The sequence below is a fragment of the Equus asinus genome, chromosome 8 (assembly GCF_041296235.1).
Source record: "Equus asinus isolate D_3611 breed Donkey chromosome 8, EquAss-T2T_v2, whole genome shotgun sequence".
NCBI lineage: Eukaryota > Metazoa > Chordata > Mammalia > Perissodactyla > Equidae > Equus > Equus asinus.
The window spans coordinates 80489574-80503053 of NC_091797.1; the positions used below are offsets into that span (position 1 = coordinate 80489574).

A 13480-nucleotide genomic window follows, 5' to 3' on the forward strand; every position below is an offset into this window, starting at 1 on the left:
CCGTTTCCATTTTGGAGGCAGCAAGCTCTGGGAAAGAACCCGGGCTTCGACCAGCTCCGGCTTCCAGGCTTGGCAGCCATCGAGGGGCCATGGAGAGCGGAGGTCCAGGGTGGTGCTGGCAGAGGCCTTTGGCCATGGGATGGGGAGGACTCCTCCCCCCAGGGTCCTCCCGCCTTGTTTCAATCTCTGCCAAAGCCCCCATCCATCTCTGGGCTGGTCAGGAAAGATAAAACTTAGCTGCTCCTCCACTGCTTTCAGTGGGGCATCTAATGTGCCCACAAGCTCTGGGCTGGCTCATGGTGCCCCCACCCACTCCTTTCCAGGCTGACTCCCAGACAGCAGCAGAAGCTCCCGCAGCACACGGAGCCCGTCTTCCTCCCTCCCCAGCATTTTGCATTAATATTTTCAGCGGAGTCCTACTTATGTCCATACAGCCACAAAGAGAGAAATATGGATATTTGAGGCCCAAAAATCTGCTAGCGTTTGAGGTGCAATAATAACTAACATTTACAGCAGGCCAGGAGCTGCTGTAAAATGGTTTCACTCGCTCATTTAGCTCTAAATAGCTTTACGAGAAGGTGGCTCCTGGGGCTCTGGCCACCGTGGCACCCTGGTGGGACTTGAACCCAGGCCGTCTGAATCCAGAAGCCAGGAGCTCCTCTTTTACCAGGCAGGGCTTCTCTACAGAGCCAGGGAAGGGAAAACAAGTGGGAAGGGTCTATCAGATTGAGTGCAAAGGACCCTTTTTAAGACTCGAAAAGCACATTGGTCTGAAAGTGAAGGCAGATGCTCCTTCAGTAAAGACTCACATAGAGCCATCTCTGTCCTGCATCCCTTCTTCCTTCTCCCCCTAAGGAAGCAGAAGGACCCAGACAAAGGCCTGTGGGCATATAGCCCCAGATTCCTGAGCACTTAGGATGGGAGGGAGGATGGCAGATGCTGACCTTCTCCCCTCCAAACCTCCGTGTTCTGTTCCCAAACCCTGGCCCTATTCATCACAGCCTCAAGCCAGTACACACTGTCCCCTGGAGGGAGGGAAGCGGGTGGGTGGGGTAGGAGGGGGAGAGAAGATGTGCCTGGCTCCATTTTTTTTGAAGCAAATAATTAGGCTCAGAGAGGGTGAGGAATTGTCCCCAGTCACACAGACTCTGCGGAAATACACCCCATTCCTTGCCATTCCCTAGGCTTTGGGCCTTCAGATAGAGCCTGAAAGGGAACCTGAGCCCCTTCCCCAGAGGCCATGGAACCATGCCAGGAAATGCGCGGCCGCTGTGGGCTCGGCCAGCCCAGGGCGCCCTGCAGAGGTGGAGGCAGAGGCGGACGCAGCAATGGGGCTGTGCGTTCCCAGTGCTCCTCCGACACACTGTTCTCATGGCGAAGAGCAGAGACCGTGCCAAGCGCGGCCCTTCTCCTGCCTATGCGCCACTCAAGACCGAGTGCGCTTCCGGGACCCGCTGCCTCAAGCTCCCAGTGGCGGGTCTCAGGAAGGTCCCAGACCTCCTGGGGGCTCCAGACCCGCCATCCAGAGAGATCTGCACCTGGCGCCCATCCTGCGGGGCCCCCCAGCACTGCCCCCCTCGCCTTCTTGTTTCTAGACCCTTTTCCCTGCCGCCTGTTTTCCCTGGCGCACACCTCTCCCACACCGGCTCCTGGCACAGCGCTGGCTGCCAGAAGGCCAAGTTAGGAAGGGAAGGACTTCTTTAGAAGGTGGGGGACTCTGAGACCCAAACCCTGAGAGGAGCTCCCCAAAGGGAGGCGAAGGAGTCCCCACTCTCCAACTTTCCCCCTTCCTCGGGGACCTGCCAGCCCCCCAGCCTTCCAGGGACTGAGTCTTCCCACCTGCATGCAAAATGCGCTCTCTCTGAGGCTGCCACAACTCCAGGATCCCCGGGCACCTCCCACGCCACCCCCCAGGATGCTGGCAGATGGACCCCAGGCTCGGTTGTTTTGGGGTTTCTCCCAGACCTCTGAAGGGCCAGCTCCTCCCCGACAACAGCTTTCCCCAAGGGCCTGATTTCCCAGCTCCTGATGCTTCTTGGTGAGCTCCCAGGACCCGGGAGTGAGTGCCTGGCTCCAAAACACCTGGATCTGAGCACAGGCAAGGGCCTTGACCTGCTGTGTTCCCCCACCTGCTTCCCAATCTCCATCTTGTAGCCAAGTTCAGCTTCTCCCACCCGCCTGGAGAGGTGGGCTGTGCGTCTCCTTCTGTGTGGCTGAGGATGACATCATCCTTGAGTCTCTCTGGATGACTGTCATTCGAAGAGGGACTTTGTGTGTCCCTCTGCAGTTGTGTCGATTTGTGCGTGTGCTTCGTTGTGTGTCCTTCCTTGATAGAGGGCGTTTAAAACTATGCGTGTAATTTTTCTGGGTGCCTCCTTAGGTGGGTCTGCGGTGTGTGGGCCCTGAGTGTGTGTGGTGCAGCTTGCGTGGGTCTGTGTATTGTAGAATGCCCTGTGTGTGTGTGTGTAGCCTGCAGGGCAGCCACCACCCAAACATCATCACGTGATCACTGGTGTCGTGGGCTCATAACCCAGCGTTCAGCTACCCTCCTTTTTTAATGGCCTCTTTTATGGTTATTATTTTTACCAACAGCTCCAAGCAGAAGCCTTGGGGCCTGGGCCTCCTGGAAGGCAGTTGCAGTTCTGCCCTTCAGCCAGGAGGCCACAGGGACTGTCTGCAGGCGGCCCGGGCCACCAGAGGCTATATTTAGAAACAGATTCCACAGTCACTTCCTGGGAACTGGGGGAAAGGTGCCTGGGAGTGGAGGGGAAAGAGTCATAAATGAAACCCCCTTCCTGCCCCCCAGTGCACAGGGCGAGCCCCTCGCACCCTCGGCAGGCTGGAAATGTGAGGTGCAAGCAAGGTGCTGGGTACACAGCTTGACAGTGGGGGGAACGTGGTGGCTTCCTCTGCAGGCGGAGTTAAGGAGGTGGGGTAGTTAATACACAAGCACACCCCACCCACTGGTCCATAGCACACCCCCCCCCCCACCATCATATACACACTCCCGGCACCCTCCCCAGTCCCGGGTGGACAGGGAGTTGACTCCGAACCCTAACCACGTTTACTTCTTGGAAGCTGGTTCCAGGGGATCAGGTGCTGCAGGCTGGCTGCCCTCAAGTCCCCACCACAGGCGACCTTTGTCATTGTCCCTCAAGTCCATGGTGTGCTCCCTCTGGGGTGGATCTGTTCCCTGCAGCCCTGGAGATGCCCAGGTGATAGCAAATCCTTCTGGGGCTGGTGGGGGGCCGGGCACAGCACTTACCTGGGCTGTTGAGCCCAGCCCCCCACGAGCCCCTCGCTGAAAGCAGCAAGCTTCTGGCCTGGCCGTTTCTGCCCCGTGGTGCGGGGAGGAAACTGGCTTGCCTGAGCCCTGTGTCCTGGCCTCTCCCCAACGCTGCATCCTGGCTCTCTGTCCTCAAGGGCTCAAGCAACACGATGCCCCAGACCCAGCCACTTACAAGTCACTTATAGCACGCACAGCCATGCACAGCCACCCACTGCAGGTACAGGTGCAGCGATCTGTCACACACACGCTCATGTCAGGCAGAGTCCCCCACCACATATCTCGGGGCAGCGATTTTGTGGGTCACAGCACTTGCCAGACTCATCGTCATACATTCACGTACACACCTATTCCATTGCACATGCAAATGCACAGACACACTCCCATACTCAATCTCACACAAGCTCACACAGGCAAGACCCACAAATGCACACCTCCAGTCACATCCACATGCTCTCATACTCATTGTCCCACACTCACATGCACACACTGAGTCAGACTCACAATCATGGTCACATACAACCTCCCACAGGCTCACACCTGCACATACGTGGACATTAACTCCGTCACACATACAGTCACAAGCAGTCATGCACAGAAAGCCACACACACAGTTACGGTCCTTCACCTTGAGTCACACACAGAGCCCGCGTGTGCATGCATGCACACACTCGCTCCCACGCACGGCCGCACTCCCATCTGTTCATTCATGATTTGCATTCAGTCACTGCATCCGTGGCCCACCCTGGACCCTCGCATCTCCTCCCCTGCAGCCCTGCACACGGTGCACTCAGGCGGGCTGCCCCTGCCCAGCCTGGCAGAAGAAATTGGGTGAGCGCATCAGGAATCATTCACCGCCAGCGCGGTGAGGTTCCTCCGGAGAGAACCCCGGATTCGAGAGCCCCACCCAGGCTGAGAATTACCAGTTCAGGAGGAAGGAGGACACGTGGAGCTTTGCGGCAGGAAAGGGTCAAGACTGTCTTCAGCTCCACCCTCCACCCCCAGCCCACTTCTTCCCTTGCCCCCTCTCAACCCTCACAGAGGCCCGGGGGCTTTGACACAGACACATCCCAGAGCGGGGGACTCCAGTGGGCCCTTAGCAATAACTAGTCCCACTCTTTAATTTTACCTATGGGAAACAGGTCCAGAGGCACAGAGGTAGGGAGGGGAATTGCCCAAGTTCCCCAGGAGTTTGGAGAGAGTTGGGATTGGGACCCCCATCCCAGATTGCTGGAACCCCTCTCAACTGTGAAGGTGCCAGCACCATCCTTCCACCCACTGGCCCAGTGCAGCCCCCAAGGATGCCTGAGCTACTGACGGCTAAGCAAAAATGAGGCATCAGATCCTGTCCCGTCCCTGCTCATAGCCCTCCAGAGGGCATCCCAAAGTCTTACGGTAAAATCCCATCTCCTTCCCATATCTTTAAGGCTCTGCCAAGCTGGCCCTGCCTGCTCCTCTCACCACATTTCCTTGCCCCACTTTCTGCCTCCACATTCCATCCACCTCCTTCTCCATTCCTCATTTGCACCAACCTTTGTTCCCACCTCAGGGCCTTTGCACATGCCATTCCCTCTGCTCCCAGCTCTCCTCATGGCCACCACCTCCTATCATTTTTGTCATGTGCCTGTTTCTTATCCGTCTCCATCCCAGACTCCAAGCTGCTGAGAACACAGATCATGGCTCTCCTATTCAACACGGTGTCTGTCCCTTTCATATAGTCAATGCTAGATAAATATTTGTTGAATAAAACAAATGAAGGTATTACAACAGATGGACTCATAGCCGAGGATGTAGAGACAGAGACAAAAGATAGATCAGGAATTGATGAAGCACACAGGACTGTGGCACTCTGCCCGCTCCATGCAATAAAATAAGAACAGACATCTGAAGATTGATAAGTTTGGAGGGAGAAAACCCTGCAGCATCTCTTTGGCTTCCTGAGCCCCGAAGCCCTGAGCTGCTTCCTGGCTCCATGCCCCGAGTGTCCCCCACCCTGGCCCATCCCTCCTGTCCTGCAGGCCTTCCCTCTGTCTACCCTTCTATCTGTTCCCAGGAGCCAGGAGAAGGAGCCAGCAGATAAGTGAAAGTGGTATTTTTATAAGCTGATAAAAAGCCTGCTTATCTAGAATGCTCTGTCCCATCTCCCCAAGTGTCCCTAATTGGTCATTTGCCCAATGCCCTCTCTACGGGCTGCAGACACCCTCCCCGGCCTTCTTGCCTATGTTCCACTTCCCTCCCCCCCTCCCCCTCAGCCAGGGCTGCCCCGCAGGAAACCTTCGCCAGGACCACTTGGGGGCTGGGGAGGGAGGGGGCAGGAGGCGGGAAAAGGGGCTGGAGAGGGAGGGTCCGGACGTTCCCAAGTGGGTTAGCTCTGCCACTATTTAATGATGCCAACTATATTAAATTCTGTGCTCTAGCAGCCTCTTAAATCCGTTTATGGCCTGCACCAGACCCTAAGCTGTAATAATAATAGAAATAAAAGAAAGGATTTATGTACCCTGGGTGTGGACCGGTCACTGGCAGAAAAGAAAGAGCTGTTTCGAGCTGATCTTGCTGGCTTGTCACCCACCCTCTGACCCCGTCTTTCCTGGGTGGAAGCTCCCAGAGGCGGGGCAGAGAACTGGGGTCCTAGTGGCCGGGAGGGAGACTAAGGGAGCGGGGAGAAAAGTCAGCTTCAAAGGAGCATTTGCTGGGCTTTCCTCAAACCAATTTTTCCAGACTAGTCTCTCCCTTTCTCTCTCTTGGGCTCATGAAGAAGAACTTTCTGGTGCTATATTTATATTTACATTTATCCTTCTTATTTCTGGGCCTCCTCTAACCAAGTTTTCTGGGGAATGGCTTGCAGGGCGAGGACAGAAGAGGGAGGCAGGAGAAGCGCCTGGCTTGGTCTGGAGGGCCCAGAGACCCCTGGCTCCAGCTCCGGGGTTCGCAGAGGGACAGTGGCTATTCTTCTGTCATTTCATTATTGTGGGGCTGCAGCAGCTACCCCCATATCTCTGCTGGGCACTTAAGAGGCTACAATGTAACCATTGACTTCCAGTTTGGTTCCCATGGGAGACAGCCCTTCTGGGATGGAAACTGTGTCATTGTTGTCTCCCAGCTCCTAGACCATCAAGAAATGCTCATGGAGTGAGTGGCTGAAAGACAGAATGGAGACTGGGACCTCTGGCTTCGTAGTCCTGGCGTCAGGGGTCAATGAGGCCAGAGTCAGGACTAGGAGTGAGAAGATACTGTTTTTCCGCTAGTTGTGGTACAATTCTCACTTCCTGATTTCCACTTCATCGGGAAACTGACAGAAAAGATTTGGGGCCTGTGGAAGATGGATTGCATTTAATGATGCAATTTTGGACACCTCCTTATATGCACAGCCTTGGGCAGCCTCTTCCCACACTGACTCTGGACTTGGCCTCTGTGACTTGCCTTGGCCATTAGGACAGTAACACCCTTGACATCTTGTGCATCTTGTGCACTCTTCTCCCTCTGCCTTCTCCATAGGTAGCCAGGCCAGCCTGCTGGAGGATGGGACACAGAGCTGTCAGCCCTGTTGTCCCAGCCAAGGCCATAGATAAGTAAGAAAGCCCAGCCAAGGCAGTAAAGCCACAGAGTTGACTCCTGCTGGCCCACAGCTGACCACAAACACCTGAGGAAGCCCCAGTTGGCAGACCCATCCAGCTACTTTATTAAAGTTTAGTAAATAAGTTTTATTATTGTGAGCCACTGGCCTGGGTGGTTATTTGTCATACAGCATTCTTGTGGCAAGAGATAACTGATACAGAACCTGGAGCTGAATCCAGCCCTGACTACCCCATATTCCCAGTTTTTGTCCAGAAAAGGAGTTCTAAGGTTCCAGTTGCAAAATTTCAGGCCCTAGCTTTAATTTCATGGGTTGGTTATTTAAAGGATTAGAAATAGATTGGTGCTTCTGGCTTCAAACCATGGAAACTGGAGCAGACAAGGAGTGAAGGAGAGTTCCCGGAAGGCCAGGTCAACACAGAAGCAATTTCCAGGTTCATTGAAAATATATAGTCCTGGGTTTACTGTGGCAGGATGAGTGAGCTCCTTCTGAGCAAAACGATGGCAGGTTGTCATGCCACAGACGACAGAGTCACTTCCTCCTCTGGTTACAGCACTCTGATTTTCCCTGAGGAGCGACTCCTTCATCCTTGTTACCCAACAGATGGCCAATTAGCATATTCCATCCTCCAGCCACGATGATTGGTTCAACAGGAGACACGTGTCCAAATTCTATCCAATCAGAGGTCACTGTGGGACTTTTGCTGGAAATATTGGGAAGGGAGGGCCTCTTTCTACTGGACTTAGAGTTTTAAGGATGGAAAGTCGAGTGTTGCTGGTCATTGTCTTGTCCCAGCAGGGAAGACTCTGCCCAAATGGGCAAACAGCCTGACATCCCCAGGACTCAGTTTTCTCACGTGTACAAAGAGGATGATAATTGTGTCCCCTCATAGAATTCTTGTGAAGATTTGAATGAGACAGTAAATGAAAAGTACAAGGCAGGCGATCCATAAATGTTAGCTCTTGTGGTTAATTTGGTGCAACCATTGGCCTGGATCTGTACCTGATATTTAACCCGTAACTAAAAATGAGCAAGTCCAGATAAGCGTCTTTGTGATACTTTCCATGTGTACGTCGATGCTGGTAAATATACTGGATGGCATATATTCCCAGATGTGATAGTGAAAATTCAAGCCAGTCTTTCCAAGCTAAGAGAATCCTGACCCTAATCAGGCGTGTCCTTGGGCTTGCTGTATGAGAGGAGGTTTGAAATGAGCCAGCCTAAACTCTGCCCGGTCACCAGAGGCCCAGATGTGGCCACTGCAGAAGTTACCGCCTACCAGGATCCTCAGTTGAGTTTGGGCGAAGTTCATTCTCAGGGCCATGTTCAGTGCCTCCCTCCACTCCAGGGCAGTGTTAGTTTCCTGGGACTGCAGTAGCCAAGTACCACGGACTGAGTGGTTCAAATAACAGAAAGTTATCATCTCAAAGTTCTGGAGGCTAGCCTGAAGCCAAGGTGTCAGCGGAGTTGGTTCCTTCTGAGGACGGAGAATCTGTCCCATGCTCCTCTCCTAGTTCCTAGTGGTTTGCTGGCAGTCTTGGGCGTCCCTTGCCTTGTGGGCGCATCACCGTGATCTCTGCCTTCGTCTCCATATGGTGTTCTCCCTGCGTGCACGTCTGTATCCACATTTCCCCTTTTTCATAAGGACACCAGTCAAATTGGATTGGGGTCCATCCTAATGGCCTCCTTTTAACCATATTACCATTGTAAAGACCTGTCTCCAAATAACGTCACATCCTGACCTCCCGCGAGTTAGGACTTCAATGTATGAATTGGGATGGGGGGACATAATTCAACCCATAACAAGGGGGTTGTGCCATCTGTGCTCACCCACAGAGCCTGTCCAGACCTGTGGGCACATTTCCAGCATCTGAGTAACTAAAATCCACAGCCATTGGCCAGAGGGACAGCACGAGGGCAACGCCAACATGGCAGGCATTTTGCAAAAGGAAGAAAAACACCAAGGGAGCTGATGATCTGAATCTGGATCCGTCTCTCCCAACGTGCCCCTGGATGAGTGAATTATTCTCACTGAGCTTCTGCTTTCTCAGCTGTCACATGGGCTTGATGAGAGAGGAAAGGTGTTAAGCATTAAACGTAGCTGAGGCCGCCCAGGGGGCTGGTGGTTAATTTCATTGTGCTTTGCCTCAGCAGCCTGGGTTTGGATCCCGGGACAGACCTACACCACTCGTCAGCAGCCATGCAGTGGCAGCGACCCACATACAAAATAGAGGAAGACTGGCACAGATGTTAGCTCAGGGACAGTCTTCCTCAGGGAAAAAAAAAGAATTAAATGAAGTCATGCAGCAGAAACAAAGGTGCCTGGCATGTTGCTGATGAACAATGTGCTGTGCTTTGGAGTCCATAGATCTGGGCTCAAGTCCTAGCACTGACAATGACAGACCACGTGGCACTGGCAGGTTAACAGATTCTCTGAGCCTCAGTTTCCTCACATCTAAAATCAAGGCACTGGCTCGGTGGTGTAGTGGTTAAGTTTGCATGCTCTGTTTCAGCACTTGGGGTTCACTGGTTCAGATCCTGAGTGCAGACTTACACACTGCTCATCAGGCCATGCTGTGGCAGCATCCCACATAGAAGAACTGGAAGGACTTAAACTAGGATATACAACTATCTGTTAGGGCTTTGGGGAGAAAAATAAAAATAAAAAAGAGGAAGATTGGCCATAGATGTTAGCTCAGGGCCAATCTTCCTCACCAAAAAAAAAAAAAAAAACCTTAAAAAAGTAAAATAAAATCAAGATAATGTCAGGACTCACCTCATCATAGTAGGGAGATAGTTAAATGACAGTAATATGTGTCAGGTAGCTTCTTGCAGCCTATCAAGTGCTCAATAACTCTTAGTGATTTCTCCTATTTTTTTCCCTGGATACTTATTTGAATCCCAATTTTGAAGAACAGATTATGTACACATACACTAGGGTGTATATCCTCAGAGCTGAGACTTGTCACCCAAGCAAGACACATCACCCAAAATTTCTGCTGCCCATCACTTGACTCAAGTCTCCAGGGAAAGGCCGGACACGTTTCTTTGGAAAGAGGAAACTTCCAGATGAGACATCAGCTCATGCCGCCTTCCCAAGGAAGTGTCTGTAAAGTGGCAGCGAACGAAGCTGGATCGTAAAATGCTTTCAGCATCTCAAACTCCAAAAGCAAGGGTGTTGGTTCAAACACCTGGAGACACCTAGGCGTTGTTTTCTGCAAACGCAGCTGTAGGCTGTCCCAGCCCAGTTTTTCTGCCACTCACCCCTCCTCCGCCCTCATGGCTCATAAAGTAGCCCTGCCTCAGTTTCTATGAAGAGTCAATGAGTGAATGTGTGCTGATCCATCCCCTAGGAGACCTCAGTGATTTACCCGGAACAGCTTACATTTCAGTGGAAGAAAATGTTTGCACAGCCTGCACGGATGACGAGGACAATACCCTCTTTTCCCAGGAATATTAGTCTCTATTTATATCAAAGCCTTATTTCCCCTTCCACACCCCTAAAAAGAAAGCAGACAATAGGGGTGTGCAATATACCAAGAGACCCCCAGGAGGTTATTAAGCAATAATGGGAGATGGTCTCTCTCAAAGCCAACTTGTAGTTTCTCTCCTGCTGGATGATGAAGGCAGTGCACAGAGTGGCCCTAAAGTCAGGGTGGCTTGCTTAAGGCTTGGGAAATCTGAAATACGGCCCTTCCTCTCTGTGTCCACATTCTGCCTGAGAGTCATTAGCATCTGCTTGGAGCTGAGCGGCCAGAGTCGAGCTGTGGTCACTCACACCAGCTACAGCCCAACTTCCACATCTCAGTAACCCTAGACAGATGCCCAGAATGGTGCATTCATGTGGCCACTCAGGAATTCAGTGGACATTTCTTTAGACTCCAATGTTGCAATACCTCCCAGCCCACGCACCGTCTGACATCTCATTTCATTGACATGGAGGAAAAAGGATGGGCAAGCACTTTGCAGGCTCTAGTGTGATGTGAAAACAACCCAATATCTCCTGCCGAGGGCTTGTTGGAGGGGGCGTGTAGGGTGGGAAAGCGAGTCTGGAGGCCAAAGCACATTTTCAATGGAGCCCAGTAGCTGGATCCTCTGTGTGGGACATTAGTGTGTCATGGTTCAGAGCACAGACGGGCAGACTTGGGTGCCCATGGGAGAGTTATTAAACTTCTCTGAGCCTCAGTTTCCTCTTCTGCAAGATTGACATGCCAGTACCTCCCCTCGAGGATTGCTGAGAGGATTAAGTAAGATATTCATGTATAACACTTAACACACAACTGACAGAGGGCCTCCAGATGTAGGAAATTACCGCCTTCCTTTCTGCGGTCCATGTGTAGGACTGAGAAAACTTCCTTCCCTTATCCCACAACAAAGGGCTGGGGCCTTTATTGGGACAAGAAAGCCGGTCTTGAATATGGTGTTTCTCAGCTTCAGTGACTTTATCTGAAGAGATGAGACTGTGAACACCATCATGAAGGCCCATTGCAAGGATCAGCGGGAGGCTGTGGAGTGCTGGCACAGCGGAGAATTGGATAGCTGGAAATTGACTATAATTCCAATCAAAAGTGGCAAATCAGAGCAAGGAACCCAGGGGCTGAATTTACCAGCCTTCATTCACTGCTGTTGCCTTAACATCCCCCTTCAGTTCCACTATCAGCACTGAGTTAAGGCCCCACTGGTCTGTGGTTAAGAGCATCTCTTCCGCCTGTTTCCCTGGACCAGAGAGTTAACCGACATAGATCTGAGCCATTCCTGGAATTCAGCTAGTGCTCTAACCCCATCTTGTTCTCAAGTGAGTGTCCAGGGCTATCATACGGGGGCTTGTGATTTAAATAGATATTGGCTGAGTGTCTGCCATACGCCCAGGACTACTCTTGGTGCCGAAGTTACAGCTGTGACCCAAATCAACAAACATCTCTGCCCTCAAGAAGCTCATATTTGCACGTCATGCTGCTCAACCACGAATGAAGAAGGGGCTCGCAAAACTCAATATTAACTACCTCATCCCCAGCTTTCTCTCAAATGCTGTTCTGGAAAGGACACGCGGGTCTTTATTTGCAAAGAAAAGGGTGGGCTCTACCCATACGGAGAGGCAGACAGAAACACATATGCACGTACAAATACACCGCTCAAGACACAGAAAAGGATTTGAGAGCCGACACCGTCGCAGGCATTTTACTAAACATGTGGCTGACTTTAACTCAAATTTAATCCTCGCAACAACCTGTGAATAGGTACTGTTATTTTCTCCTGTTTATGGATGAGAACACTTGAGTCTCAGAGAATAAAAGTGATTTGATTTAATAAACAATCACTTCAGAACTCCCCCATAATCGGCGTTAAGTGCAGCCTGTGAGTAAAGCATAAATTATCGGAATGGATTCGAGGGTATGAGGCAAATTCAGACAAGTTGGAATACGGAGCAATGGTAATGGTTTGAGTGTAAATGGTTAAGTAAAGGAAGTCGAAGACTTTATGTTTTTATGGGAAGGCTGCCTTCCTGAATAAATCTTAAGAGGGACCCGAATCTGTAAGTGGATTTACCGAAACACACCTAGCTGAAGCTGACCTAAAATGGTCTGTGGGCTTAAGGGAGCTCCAAAGAGTCACATGGTCTCTGAAAGCACAACACCAATAAAATCTTGGCCAATGAGCGTCAAGAAACTGTGAGCCACTAACACAGGAAGCTTGGATGGGCTTCCTCCAGAGCCCGCTTCCACAGGGTTCACAGAAGCCAAAGGCTTGGAGCGATGCTACAGCAGATGTCTAGTGAAAAAGCCAGCCCCTTCCAAAGGATTCAACATTATGCTCGAAAAGATGCACGTGGAAACATCAGACAAACCCAGAAAGAGGGACATTTTCCACAACAACTGGTCCATACTCTTCAGAAATGTCATGGTCAAGAAAGACAAAGGAAAGCTAAGAAATTCCTCCAGATTAAAGGAGAACAGCGTGTCGACTAAACGTATGCATGATCCTGGGTTGGATTTTAAATTGGTGGAGGCAGAGGCGGCGGGGTAACTATGAAGATTGTTACCAGGGCAATTGATGAAGTGAAATGTGGATTTGGTGATAGTGTTGAATTAATATTGTATTACCTGATACAGTTTTGGTAATTGTGCTGTGATTACATAAGAGAACATCCTTGTTTTTAGTAAATACTCGCTGTTGGGTTTAGAGTAAAGAGGAATAACGTTTCTAACTTACTCAGATGTTTCATTAAAAATTATTTGTGTGTACGTGTGTGTATACATATACATGTAATGTGAGTGTATATGTGAGTGTGTATCTATCTATTTATATATAGAGAGAGAGTTGGTTGGCTATAAGCCCAGAGCATCCAGTGACCACTACCTGGAAAGATCTTATCTAATGATGAATCCAACAGAGAGGGAAACAGATCTAACAGATGAATAGGCATCATTGAGATCCTTGATCCAAATATGCCTGAAGCCAACTTGCTCTTAGACTTCTCAATTTAATAAGCCAACGAAATCCTTCCCTATTAAATTGGTTTTTTGCTTAAGCCACTTTGAGATGTGTTTCTCTCAGTTGAGTGAAGTAAGTTGAGAATTGCACGGGTCCTGATGATGATACTTATATTACGTTATATGACC

The 13480-nt window shown here is 50.9% G+C and overlaps 1 protein-coding gene across 2 annotated transcripts in view; it reads right to left on the reverse strand.

The window, feature by feature from the left end:
* TBX5 (T-box transcription factor 5) overlaps window positions 1-13480 on the reverse strand; it is an 80469-nt gene that overhangs the window by 48639 nt on the left and 18350 nt on the right. The window lies entirely within an intron of this gene.